The sequence below is a fragment of the Bufo gargarizans genome, chromosome 4 (assembly GCF_014858855.1).
Source record: "Bufo gargarizans isolate SCDJY-AF-19 chromosome 4, ASM1485885v1, whole genome shotgun sequence".
NCBI lineage: Eukaryota > Metazoa > Chordata > Amphibia > Anura > Bufonidae > Bufo > Bufo gargarizans.
Window position 1 is genome coordinate 323912483 of NC_058083.1, and position 12902 is coordinate 323925384.

The 12902-nt window shown below is 43.7% G+C and overlaps 1 protein-coding gene across 1 annotated transcript in view; it reads right to left on the reverse strand.

Moving 5' to 3' along the window:
* MAP7 (microtubule associated protein 7) overlaps positions 1 to 12902 on the reverse strand; it is a 145060-nt gene that overhangs the window by 109590 nt on the left and 22568 nt on the right. The window lies entirely within an intron of this gene.

Consider the following 12902-nt stretch of genomic DNA (forward strand, 5'->3'; position numbering starts at 1 on the left):
TGGCTCAGGAGTGGAGGGGCGTGGCCTAATGAGATCAGGGCGTGGCTTAGCGGGACCTAGAAGTTTATTTTTACCTTCATTTTTTCAATCTCAGTCAGCTAAGAAGTTGTAGGGGGCGTGGCCTAACCAGATCGGGTGGACACATTGTGGCAGGGGGCGGGGTTTTAAGTCTTTTGAGGGTTGACACATTGTGGCAGGGGGTGTGTCTGTGCTCCTTCCTGCAAGAGTGATGCCCCTCTGGGCACCTTACTGGCTCATTTGCATACGAAATAAACTGGATTTTCAGAGGATAAAAACATCTATTGCTGGAACAAAGGCACATCGGGAAATAAGGTACTAAGGGCTATTAGGCTATGGCTTTACTTCAATAGCGATTATCCTGGTGCCAGATTTCCTTTAAAGCTCTCCTACAGCAGTGAAGATAAATGTCTGGGATGTAATGGAAACCTTGAGTAAAACTGTGTATGTAGAGGCTGAAGGACCTGCAAGCTTCTATTGGCTGATAATGGTCATGTGACCAAACTTCTATTGGCTAATGCATTTTTTGGGGAATATCTCAGGAACGGTATGTCCTAGAGAGCTGAGACCTGGTCTAAAATCTTCCTGGACACCTGATGTACCAAATTTCGCGATTGTAAATGCAACAGTGCAGATTCCTTTAGCGGACATAAACACACACACACACACACACACACACACACACACACTCAGCTTTATATATTAGATAAATAAATAAAAAAATCAGCAGTTAAAAGGGTTGCGCCGCTAATATAAATGTATCCCGCCCAACAGATATCACTGTTATATTGCTTTCCCCAAATACCACCATTTATCAAATCTGCCTTATTCAAAAATTATTAGCCTACGATTGGACCCTGTGGCAAATCAGTTTTGATTTTCAGTTGCTATTGGTTACGTCCTGTAGCGGAGCTTTCAAATGTCGGACGTAGGAAGCCTCATTGGTAAGAACAAGTGGTGAGGTTGGTGTCAGATTATCTGCTTATGTTAGGACACATCTCGCTGCTCTAAGGCATGATGGGACAGTAGTCATATGATAAACCGGGAAGTAGGATTCAAGTATGGGCGATAAGAGAAAACTGTAAATGAGCTAAATTTGAAAACAAAACAAAAAAAAAAAAAACTATCCAAGCAGGAATGGGAATTAGAGTACTTGAGGAAAATACACTTCAGATTGAAAAGTAGTTTATGGCACAACCACTTTGACGATGTATTCCCATCTGAGACAATGGGTGCATATTGCTAGGATATACCCCCATTGTCTGGTGGGTGGGACCCACACCAAGAACGGAGTAGGGAAGGTGATTGCTGGAGGACCCCAGGTTTCCCCGGATTCAGAAATCACTAAGCACTCTCCCTGCAGTAGTGAATGGCAGCGTACCCACGCTTGCATGGCCACCGCTCCTATTCATTTCTATAGGGCAGACGGAAATAGCTTTTTTTTTCTTTTTTGGGGCAATTCTGGGGTCGTGGTAACTTGTGAGTCACACGGAGACCCCAATCAGTTGAATAGCTGCACTGCTACAAAGAGATCTTTGGTCATGCGGCAGGTGTCACGGCCAGGATCCTCACATAGCCCCTGCCTAGTGGGGGGGGGCCTACTCCACAGGCATTAATACAGTCCCCTTTTCTAGTTAAATAAGCTCCAACCATTCTGGGAAGGCTTTCTGCAAGATTCGGATTTCCCTTTTTAACCTTCTTTGAAAATATGTGGCCTATGCCCCCTCCACCAAGCCTTAGGCTCCATTCACACGTCCGCAAAATGGGTCCGCATCCTTTCCGCAATTTTGCGGAAAGGGTGCGGACCCATTCATTCTCTATGGGGATGGAATGTGCTGTCCGCATCCACATTTGCGGATCCGCACTTCCGCATCCGTGCTTCCGTTTCCGCAAAAAAATAGAACATGTCCTATTCTTGTCCGCAATTGCGGACAAGAACAGGCATATTCTTTTATGTCGGCAATGTGCGGTCCGCAAAATGCGGAAAGCACATTGCCGCTTTCCGTGTTTTGCGGATCCGTGTCTCCGTGTATCCGCAAAACACATTGCGGACGTGTGAATACAGCCTTACAGTTGGCACTATGCAGTCAGGCAGGTAACATTCTCTTGGCATTCACTAAACCCAGACTCGTATATCAGACTGTCATATAGAGGGGTGTGATTCACCATTCCACAGAACACGTGTCCACTGCTCCAGCGTCCAGTGGTGGCATGCTTTACACCACTCCATCCAACGCTTGGCGATGTAAAGCATGCATGCAGTGGATGGTAATGCCAGAGGATGTATGGGGTCTGCAGAGTGTTGGTGACTTCAGCACTCTGTGATCCTGCTCTGTAACATCACGTGGTCCCCACTTCATGGCTGAATTACTGTACTGTGGTTCCTAAACGCTTCCACTTTGAAATAATGGTGGATTATCTAGGACGGAAAAATGTTTAGGAACTGACTTGGTCTCCTATTACAGGACCACACTGATAGGCAGGCTGCATGGCTAGTGACTGGATTTTATACACCTGTGGCAATGGGACTGAATGTAACACCTGAATTCAATGATTAAGACACGTGTCCCAGTACTTTTATCCATATAGCGTATATTGTATTGACTATAACAACTTTCAGCCACAATTGTGAGGTTAAACTTTGTCCTAATGATATCTGTTCTGTTGGGTTGCACCCAAAGTAATATTTCCACCCTTGCAATTCATACAATTTATTGAGCAACATCACGTGAAAGAAAAGCAACAGTTATCATTACGTTGTCCTCCCAGTCTGACTAATCTGATGTGCTCATCACAGAACACTATATTGGAAACACCCTGGCTACCTAAGGCTGCGTTCACATATGCGTTGGCAACTCCAGTAGCCTGTTCCTGCAGAGGAGCAGACTGGTGGCGTTCACTGTATCCAGCATAGCCAGATACGTCTGCGCACCATTGGCTAATATGGGATCCGACTGCTTTGCGGTATAAAAGCCCTGCCAATGTTATGCAATCTATAGGACTACCTTACTGCTCAGCAGCTTGCTAGCCTTATGGATTCTGGTAGCATACAGAAGAATACATGGCACCCCTGTAGTGACAGGGTGAACATAAGACCAGGCAACCATAACACCTTAGCACCTTTCAATTGGTATCATTACTTCAGCTTCTTCAAATAAGTTTACAGACAACGTACAGCAGACATCCTTGTTCCCAGGAAAGACTACATTTACACAAGGTGGGGTGCCATTTTCTGGCTTCAAGCTGTCTCTATGACATATAAAGATATTTGATTAGTGACAGTGTATGGTGCTGGGTTATACACAATCATCCAACCAAATGGTTAGTTTATAATCTCTCATATATACAGTATCTAGGAAGTGAAGTTTGCTAAAAAGTTTCTTTATTACAGCTATTCTTTTACATGGGACATGTCACATACAGACCTTATGAAGTAGCATCGGTCCAGGTCTCAAAAAACAACCCTCCAGTTCAAGAAAAAACTCGGACTCGCAGCGTGAGTATACAGCAGCTCCCGTCCTGACCTCCCAGCACTGCCGCGGTCACATAGCATTATATGGATTTATGATGCTGTGTAACCCTTAGAGGTCTGGAATTGGAATGCATTGATAACAGTGACAAAATGCTGTTAGTGTTATCCAATATATTCCAGAACTGTAAGGGTTACATAGCATCATAAATCAATACAATGCTATGTGACCACGGCAGTACTGGGCGGTCAGGACAGGAGCTGCTGTAAATTCACGCTGCGAGTCTGATGGGTGAGAAAGAAAGTGGCCTTAGTATGGATGGTTGCTTTAAAATGGAAGTCCAATGTACTCTAAGATTATTGATAATAAGTAGTCTTTAGTACATGTTTGGTATTTTGGAAAAATGATAAGTGATGTCAACTTGTCTACCTGTCTTGGCTATTAAAATGAAAATAAAAAGATAATTAAAAAAATAAATAAATGGAAGTCCAGTTGTCTGTCTATGTATAGAAGTGCAGGGCTCAAGTCTATGGGAGCTATGGAAACAGTCATAGCGGTTGGTTTGAGGAGCAGTATTTTTCTGTAAATTCTACCAATAATTTCCTAGTACATATGCTCTTAGCTCATGATCTATGCTCTCAAATGGCAGCAGAATGTACAAAATCTAGCAAGACTCTGAACATGCTCATTCAGGTGTTAACCAGCAGTCTGTGTGTAAAGATGTATTGCACATTCTAATACATAAAATGTAAAAGACACACCCTCAACGGGTAACACCCAGCTGGACCTTTATTGCAGACTGCTGACTATTTTTTAAAGGGCTAGTTGGAATAATAGAGGGGCAGTACAACACAGAGTTATATGAAAAAGTTCTACAGGTGTTATTACATGTGGAATCAAAGTAGTTACTAAAACCGACATGTCGGGAGAGGTGACAGGTCCTCTATAAAAGTTGTATTTTATATGACAAATGACATACACTGGATCATACAATGAAACAACATGTATGCTGTTCCCTGTAGTACCTGGCTAGAGGGAGGGGACACTCTGGAGACTGCTGTCCCCTCGGGGATGCTGATGGCTCAGGCACAGCACTGCTAGACCAGTAATGATGCCATTTATATCTGTACCACTGAGATATATTGATCCACTGCATAAACAGCAACGCTCCTGCTCTGCTCCAAGGGGGGAATTTATTATCCCCCCACGCCATTTTTGGGTGTAAAAAATGTCTCAAACGGTTTGTGACTTTTTAAAAAGTCTTTGCGCAAAACTTTTGGTCGCAAGTGCCCTCTGCACTTTGCTAAAAGGGGGTGTGCTGAGGGAAGGGTGGGGGCTGCTGGATTGCTATGTAATATTGGATCACCATTAATGCAATCTAAGCTCAATAATGGAACCCCAAATAATTCAGTAGTCCCTGTGCTCAGGTCACAGGGCCAGCACCATTACTAACAAGATATTAGCCATCCTTCTGTGCACACGGGCACAGCACTAGGCATCGTGGAGGAGATTGAGTCTGATAGACTGGCATTTTATTTTCCGCCTGAGACCTGTGGGGGATAGTGCCCTATACCATCGGGGAGATTTGGTTGTTTTGTGGGAGGCGCGTATCCATTTTAAAGCCATCCTTATACCTCTCTGTGAGGTCTGCCCATATATCTTTGTGTGAGGCCACCTAGTACTACAGGGAGCAATAAGAATATCCTTCCTGAGACGACTTGGCTTGTGGCCTCTTTACCCAATATGCACTATACAAGTTATATTGGAGGATCATATCCTTGTGGGATATCTGATCAGTCCTAACAATTCTGTTTCATCTGTATGCCAGGGTATTAAATGAGGCAAAGACCTCTAGGGTTTCATGTACACCATCTACTACTACTGTATCTAGTACATGGGGTCAGTTTTACTGTGTTCTGTGTGAATGGTAAAATTACATTTGACGCTCTCCCCATCGGTCTCCTTATGAGCCATTTATGTCTTGTGGTACCATTATATATGTATTATTATGTTGTGTATATATGCGATAGCCCATCCAGAATTGTGTAATCCTGGTGTTCATTAGATTCTGGATGCCCCATCTTCCCTACAGTTTTGTGTGGTGGGTTGTCACCCCACATTGATACCTTGGGGTCCAGCCCATAGGACAGTTCTCATCTTTTTATCCTTGAATTTTTTTAATTAGGTCCTTGTCTATTATTCAGATGAATAAAAATAATAGATTTTATGACTCTGATCTACACAGTAAAGTTTTCTTGGGATCAGTTGTTCCCAATAAGAAGATAGATCGTCTCATCCTGAATTCTGGGGGTGTATCTGGAAGCCATCTGGATGCCACTAAAGTCTCAGAGTAAGGCCTCATGCACACGACCGTTGTTGTGTTCCGTTCCGCAAAATGGGGTTCCGTTGTTCCGTGACTCGTTTCCGTTTGAAGGAAAGTAAAAAAAAAAGTCTAAGTCAAATTTGCCATGCAAATGATAGGAAAAAAACGGACATGGACGACAATCTTGTGTGCCTCCGCGTTTTTTCACGGACCCATTGACTTGAATGGGTCCGCGAACCGTTTTCCATGAAAAAAATAGGACAGGTTCTATTTTTTTGACGGACTGGAACCACGGACGCGGATGACAAACTGTTCATTAGCCGAGTTTTCAACTGACCCATTGAAAGTCAATGGGTCCGCAGAAAATCACGAAAAACGGAACAACGGACACGGAATGAAACAACGGTCATGTGCATGAGGCCTAAAGGCTCATGCACACAAACTTAATTTTTTGTTCATTTTTCACAGGTTGAATGCAGACCCATTCACTTCAATGGGGCTGCAAAAGATGTGGACAACACCCTGTGTTCTGCAAAAATATAGAACATGTCCTATTAGTGTCTGTTTTATGGACGAGGATAGGACTGTTCTATTATGGGCGGAATGTTCCATTTTGCAAAATGTGGAAGGCACACGGTTGGCATCCGTGTTTTGCGGATCAGCAATTTGCAGGCCACAAAATAGGCTACGATCGTGTGCATGAGCCCTAAGCGGGAGGTCAGTGTGGACATTATATGATATATACATCATGAGTGTTCAAAATGTCAACTAGTCATTCATCTCATGGCTGCCTAAAATCAACAGTGTAAGGCTACTTTCACATTAGCGTTCGGGGCTCCGCTTGTGAGTTCCGTTTAAAGGCTCTCACAAGCGGCCCCGAATGGATCCGTACTGCCCTAATGCATTCTGAGTGGATGCGGATCCGCTCAGAATGCATCAGTCTGGCAGCGTTTGTCCTCCCCTCCGCTCAGCAGGCGGACACCTGAATGCTGCTTGCAGCGTTCGGAAGCAAACAATGTAAGTCAATGTAAGTCAATGGGGACGGATCCGTCCGCTCCGCAAATTGGGGATCCGTTGTTCCATTGTCCGTTGCCGTTTTTGTTTCCGTTGTGTTTCCATGTGTCTTCAGTTTTTTTGGCGGACCACAAAAAAGGAAGGTAAAAAAAAGGGTAATTTTAATATCCCCACCCAGGATACTGGCATATATGTTGTTTACCAGGCAACTGATTCTACAAAAGCGGATGCGGATGACAGACGGTTGTGCATCCACATTTTTGGCGGTCCCATTGACTTGAATGGGTCCGCTAACCATTTTTCGCGGACAAGAATAGGACAGGTTATATTTTTTGACGGACTGGAACCAAGGATGTGGATAACAAATGGTGGACTATCCGCATCCTCAACGGCTCCATAGAAATGAATGGGTCTGCATCAAAAACACTAAAAGCGGCGGAACAGATGCGGAAACAATGGCCGTGTGCATGAGGCCTTATTCACACTGTCAGTGATTTCCATCAGTGATTGTGAGCCAAAACCAAGTGTGAGTCAGAAACACAAAAAGCTGCAGATCCTTCCCTTATACCCTATGCCTGTGTGGGCACCACTCCCGATTTTAGCTCACAATCACTGATGGAAATGACTGACCAAATCACTGGCTGTGTGAATAAGGCCTTAGTGTCCAGGACTGATTGTGGATCTACTGGCCCAAACACACAGCACCATAGAGATCTAAAAAGGTGTCTGTAATATGCTCATAACATGCTTGTGTGAAACTGGTCTATGGCCACCTTTACTCTGAAATCTAAGGGTAATGGTTCTTGGTGTAATAGTTCCTTGGTATAAAATTTACAGATTGGGGACCAGCAGATTGCCGATGGAAGCCAGGGACCCAGAGTACTGCAATGGAGTGGGAGGCAGCTGGTAAGACTCTGTAATGTGCCAATTCGTTATTATTCCTGTTACAAATTAATTACTACCATTTTAATCTGAAGGTCCAGATGGGTGTTACTGGTTGTAGGTGTGTCCTTGCACAGTCTGACACTACCCAATCAGTGCTGTCTGTGTCAGAATGTGCGGGGACACACCCTCAACTAGTAACACCCTTCTGGATCTTCAACTTTTAATGCACAGATAAAGATAAAATTTTGCGTACAAAACATGCTTTCCGTGTTCCTGTGTATTCGTGTAGCACCATCGGCCACTGCAGGTGCTAAGCTGTTAACAAACCTTACCGTTTCACCTCACACCCTTCCTCCTATTTACATTACTCAGAAGTCTCTGTTTGCTCCAAGCTCACCTCGCTCTCGGTGCTCTATGTGTAATTACCATCATGGCGGTTACGGGAGACGGAATTAGCTAGCAGATGCAAACAACCACCTTTCTTTTCTTTAACAGTTACTGTCAAACTCAGTTTGAAGAGATAATGGGAACAAATCAGAAGTTAGGACATGCAATGAAGTGTGGAAAAGACTTTGTTAAATGCAATCACATTAGCTGGTTGCAAAAAAATATAAGAAAATGATAGAAAGGTTTGACGAGGCATACTGTCTTATCAGGTTACAGGTTTGCATCCCACCCATGCGGAAGTGCTGAAGATGCCATGAAGACCTACACTTACATCCTTCTTTTGCCAACACCTCCACACTGGTGTGAACAGAGTCCTATGTCTGAATGACATATATTCGGGAGGTCTGGGGATTTTAAAGTGAAGCTCTGCCTCTGCAGCCCAGAATAGACATACAAGAAGAAATTTCACCGTATGGACCTAAACTATTATGTATGGGGAATTTCACAAAGATCAAAAGCAGAAGACATAGACAAAGGGAAATTAGATTGATAAAAGCAAATGTCTATATATCGTGGATCAGTTATATATGGAGAGCTTGTCCTACTCTGCACAAAAACACATGCCAAACGGATGCTATCCATGCGTCATCCGTTTTTGCAGATCAGTTGTTGTGAAACGTCACAGAATGCCAATAACAATTATGACAACTTTCTGCATCCCTTTTTTTTTTGTGGACCACAAAAACAGAAGCAAAAACAGACCGATGTGGAATAACTATAGATATACACAACAGACAGAAAAATGGAATCACAGATCCCCTAAGTGCAGACAGCAAAAAACACACACGCTCATGTGCATGAGGTGGAAGGGTGTATTCACACAACTGGATGTATTTTGTGGTCCACAAAATGCAGATCCACAAAAAATACGCATGACAACCATGTTGCATCCGTTTTTTGTTTTTTTTTGCAGATCCATTGTAACAATGCCTATCCTTGTCCACAAAACATACAAGAATAGGACGTGTTCTACCTTTTTTGCGGAATTACAGAACAGACATGGATGGGAACAGAACACGGAGTGTTGTCTGCAAAAAATGAGGATCAGATGTGGACCAAAACATGGTCGTGTGAGATGGGGTCCTTAGAGCACTTTCATCAGTGACATCAGTGATTGTGAGCCAAAACCAGGTGCGGCTCTAAACACAGAACAGGAGCAGATCTTTCCTTTATACCTTATCTCCGTGGAGGCTCCAATCCTGGTTTTGGCTCACAATCAGTGATGGAAATCACTGACCAAAACACCGACAAAGCACTGTCTGTATGAAAGCAGCCTAAGGCCTCACTCACAAGACCATATCTGATGTTGAGTCCACAAAAAACCGCTAAGAATATGGAAGGCTTGTGCATGCGTTCCATTTTAGGCATCAGTTATGACCCACAAAAAGGAATAGGACCAGTCCACAAATCACAAGTTTTTATCAAACCTATGAAAAATCTAATATGGAAAGATGGGCGAGCACTCATACATTCGGCATCCAATTGAGGTGTACAGGAAATTTATTCAAATAATAAAGTATAAAATACACATATATGCATAAAATGATTAAAAGAGTAAAAATGAAAATAGGCTGGGTGTCCTGCTACCGATGAGACGTCGCATGTCAGGCCGTTTTTCCAGTGCTGCGACGTCTCCTTGCTTTCGAGATACCCATCCGTGCTCTTCTCTCAATTTCCTTATTTGTATATTTTTATATTTTCCTATATCATGATAACATGTGCAATATAGCATTTAGGTCGCAGCGTTGTCTGTGTATGAATTTCACATGTATAGATATCTATTAGCATGAGGAATTCAAATCTGTGTTCCTGACTATAAGCAACCGTAGATGCAAATTTTACTACATACAGTAGTGTATGGCATTAAGAGGAAGGTTCAGTCAAAAAAAACGCATATATAAAAAGAAAACGCAGAAAAACTGCAACAAGTATTATTAAAACGCATTACATCACAATTCCTCTTTAAATTGAGGAAAATCTGGAGTAGCAGGTGTCTGTAATTTGTATCCAATTAGAGACAACATAAAAATGGAGGCTAAGCGGGCAACACTTGACCACTGAGGAAGTGTAACATCCCGAAACGCGTCTGGTGCAACAGGTGGACGTACCCGCGACAAAGTCCTCCTAAAAACTGTATGGCCATACAGAAAGAATTCTGAAGAATAAGGAACAAACACATATTTTCTTCGATCCCAGGACTCGAATATATAATCGCGGTGGAAGAGCGCGTGAGCTCCCGCGAGATTTGTGTTACTCCCGTGAGATCCAAATTGTCTTGCTTCGAGGAGTGCGACGGGAGACGCCGGCAATAATCCGTACCTTTTGCCCCTCGCCAAGTGATCGGAAGATATCCGAATCATACATCGGAAATGATCTAAGCCAAATACCTTTAAAGATTGTTCCTCTACATCGGCAAAATAGGAGTCTAAGAAAGGGAAAGACTCTACAAAAACATTGTTTTTGTCTATATGCGATCCATCGGAAAACACACAAGTGCGCTTTTTCTGTGACTTTGTAACAGGTGCAACGTGTGCACCCAAAAAGTGACATTCACTAGCGACCCCATTAGTGATTATCCTGATACAGGGGAAATACCTGTTGATACGGCCACAGACTAAATTGTTTAAAGCGGTTTGTTAATAGCAAGTGTGAAATAGCGGCAGATCGAATACAAGGTGCTTAAATATAGCCATCTGCATAGCTCAAATTCTGTCTGCATTTTATTTTCATTTTTAATCAATTTATGCATATATGTGTATTTTATACTTTATTATTTGAATACATTTCCTGTACACCTCGCCCATCTTTCCATATATACAATTTTTTACCATTTAGAGGGGTGGGTGTTCCCTTTTTTGGGCTTGCAGCACCACACCAGAGCTAATCAGGAGTGAGACAATCGTTCTATTGAAACTATGAAAAATCTAACCAGAGACACGCGACTCTAAATTTTGCGCCTTCTCTTCAAGCATTATATTTGAGGATGGAAGTCCCAGCACCTTTAGACAGCATCATTTGTCTGTGGATTTAGCCTCGTGTACATTCACTCTATACATGACATGCTGAAAAGTATAAAACAGAGGCACCATTCACTGTGGTCACGTGTCCCAAGTAGAAGACACCAATGAGAACAATGTGCACAACTTGTGAGTCATAGTTTTTCTTACAGGGAACATGCCATGTATTTAAGATTCATAATTACATTTAGTCGAGGTGTACATAAATAATACAAAAATTAGCAAAAGCAAGCACAGGCGTATGTCTTGTCTGAAGGTTAGGAGGTATATGTAGTATGGCGTTCTCAGGGGTGCACCCAGCCTTCCTGCTCCCTGAGGCGGAAACTGAAACAGCGTCCCTCCCATGCCAATTTCTTAACCTAACCCCTTTGCCACAATGAAAGCGCTCATTGCCCATGGCCCTTTCGCTGCCCCTCTCTTGCCCCTACCTGGTGCTGCCTGAGGCGATCGCTTCCCCTGGCCTCATTGGTGGTGCACCCCTGAGTGTTCTATATTTTACATGGAGAATTGTTCTAACCATACCAAGTTTGTGCACCTTCCCCCATGGGCAGACCTGTGACGGGAAGCATACTTATCAGTATGCAGTGCTCGCCAGCGAACACATGCGATCTACCATCTTAACGGACAAGTCCGGCGAGGCACAGGTAAGTCCCTTACGCGTGCCTGTGCGCGAGCCAGTCTGAAATGAAATGCGGTCCACGGGAGCAGGCAGTTCCGAGAACGGCCCCCGGAGGCTGTTCTCGGAACTGCCTGCTCCCGGAGACCACAATTCATTTCAGACCGGTGTTCTGCAAAATCTCTATACCTTGCGAAAAGTCTATACCGGAAGTGACGCGGGCTCACAGAAATCAGCTGAAGGAGGAAGTGTGCGGCGCTGCGCAAGCGCACACCCACTGGCTTAGCAAAGAATTATTGCAGCTCTGCGATAGAAGTACTTCATACACCGCGCGTGTGCACGTAGGGGTATAGAGATTTTGGAGCGCAAAATGTTTCATCAGATCTCACTACCCCTGAGTGCGCAGGCGCCCACAAATCATCAGTTGCAGTTCATCCTTAGCGCAGAGCTGAGTGCTGGATACCGAGCTCACCACATAGTAGAGCTGAACTGCAACTGATGATTTGTGGGCGCCTGTGCACTTAGGGGTAGGGAGATCTGATGAAACATTTTGCGCTGCAAAATCTCTAAACCCCTTAGTGCGCACGTGCAGTGCACAAAGTACTTCTATCGCGGCGCTGCAATAATTATTTGCTTGCGCAGCGCACACCCTCCTCCAGCTGATTCAAACAGTGAGTCCATAAACTACAGCAGGTAACAGACCTATGATTAAGTGTGGCTTCATAAATAAAAGCATTAAACCTGGACACCTAATACATTCAGAAACTGGAGACGACATGCTTTGTTCTGACAGTGAATAGCACAACAAAAGCACCAAATATCATAGAGAGCCAAAACTGCGTCACCCTGTACGGACCGTAAACGTGGATTACTGTGGGTCAGGTTTTATTCTATCACTTTGAGGTGTGGTGCCTGGATGTAACCATTTACCTTCTCCAGGGAACTAGTTTAGTTCCTGAGGAACCACTGAAAAAGAGGACGTCAGGTCTGGATATTACAGATGAAAGTAGCCCCCTAGCTGGCGAATGGAGGAAAATACCATTGTGCTGGAAAAAAACTGCACAAACAAATCAGTCTGGTCCATTTAGGAAATCTATAGATCCCGTCTCTCT